The sequence below is a fragment of the Arachis hypogaea genome, chromosome 13 (genome assembly GCF_003086295.3).
Source record: "Arachis hypogaea cultivar Tifrunner chromosome 13, arahy.Tifrunner.gnm2.J5K5, whole genome shotgun sequence".
NCBI lineage: Eukaryota > Viridiplantae > Streptophyta > Magnoliopsida > Fabales > Fabaceae > Arachis > Arachis hypogaea.
In genome coordinates, this window is record NC_092048.1 from 61,075,895 (window position 1) to 61,077,405 (window position 1,511).

The 1,511-nt window shown below is 42.2% G+C and overlaps 1 non-coding gene across 1 annotated transcript; it reads left to right on the forward strand.

Annotated features, from left to right (window-relative positions):
• Window positions 1–1,051: 1,051 nt before the first annotated feature.
• Window positions 1,052–1,159, forward strand: LOC112738608 (small nucleolar RNA R71). The gene has a single exon (XR_003169559.1). It is a non-coding gene; the product is annotated as a small nucleolar RNA R71 (small nucleolar RNA).
• The last annotated feature ends 352 nt before the right edge of the window (window positions 1,160–1,511 follow it).

The window sequence follows — 1,511 nt, forward strand, 5'->3', positions numbered from 1 at the left end:
GTTCACCTTCCCAAGTCTCATTACCAAACAGCTTGGCATTCAGCTTCATGATGGCTCCTAGATATTGAGCAACTTGCTCTTCGGTTACATCTTCATCCTCTTCAGGGGAAGAATAGTCTTCAGGGCTCATGAACGGCAGAAGGAGGTTTAGTGGAATCTCTATGGTCTCTATATGAGCCTCAGATTCCTTTGGGTCCTTAATAGGAAACTCCTTCTTGCTTGAGAGACGTCCCATGAGGTCATCCTTATTAGGATTCACGTCATCTCCTTCCTCTCTAGGTTCGGCCATGTTGATTATGTTAATGGCCTTGCACTCTCTTTTTGGATTCTCTTCAGTATTGCTTGGGAGAGTACTAGGAGGGGTTTCGGTGATTTTCTTACTCAGTTGGCCCACTTGTGCCTCCAAATTTTTTATGGAGGACCTTGTTTCACTCATGAAACTTAGAGTGGCCTTGGACAGATCAGAGACTAAGTTTGCTAAATTAGAGGTATTTTGTTCAGAGTTCTCTGTCTGTTGCTGAGAAGATGATAGAAAAGGCTTGCTATTACTGAGCCTGTTTCTTCCACCATTATTAAAGCCTTATTGAGGCTTTTGTTGATCATTCCATGAGAGATTTGGGTGATTTCTCCATGAGTGATTATAGGTGTTTCCATAGGGTTCACCCATGTAATTCACCTCTGCTATTGCAGGGTTCTCAGGATCATAAGCTTCTTCCTCAGAAGATGCCTCTTGAGTACTGTTGGATGCAGCTTGCATTCCATTCAGACTCTGGGAAATTATGTTGACTTGCTGAGTCAACATTTTGTTCTGAGCCAATATGGCATTTAGAGTATCAATTTCATGAACTCCCTTCTTCTGAGGCGTTCCATTATTCACGGAATTTCTCTCAGAAGTATACATGAATTGATTATTTGCAACCATGTCAATAAGTTCTTGAGCTTCTGCAGGCGTTTTCTTTAGGTGAATGGATCCACCTGCAGAATGGTCCAGTGACATCTTGGAGAACTCAGACAGACCATAATAGAATATATTCAGAATGGTCCATTCTGAAAGCATGTCAGGAGGACACATTTTGGTCATCTGCTTGTATCTTTCCCAAGCTTCATAGAGGGATTCACCATCTTTTTGCTTGAAGGTCTGAACATCCACTCTAAGCTTGCTCAGCTTTTGAGGAGGAAAGAACTTAGCCAAGAAGGCCGTGACCAGCTTAACCCAAGAGTTCAGGCTATCTTTAGGTTGTGAGTCCAACCATGTTCTAGCTCTGTCTCTTACAGCAAAAGGGAAACGCATGAGCCTGTAGACTTCAGGATCTACTCCATTAGTCTTAACAGTCTCACAGATCTGCAGGAACTCAGTTAAAAACTGATAAGGATCTTCTGATGGAAGTACATGGAATTTGCAGTTCTGTTGCATTAGAGCAACTAATTGAGGTTTCAGCTCAAAATTGTTTGCTCCAATGGTAGGGATTGAGATGCTTCTTCCATCAAACTTGGATGTAGGTGTAGTATAA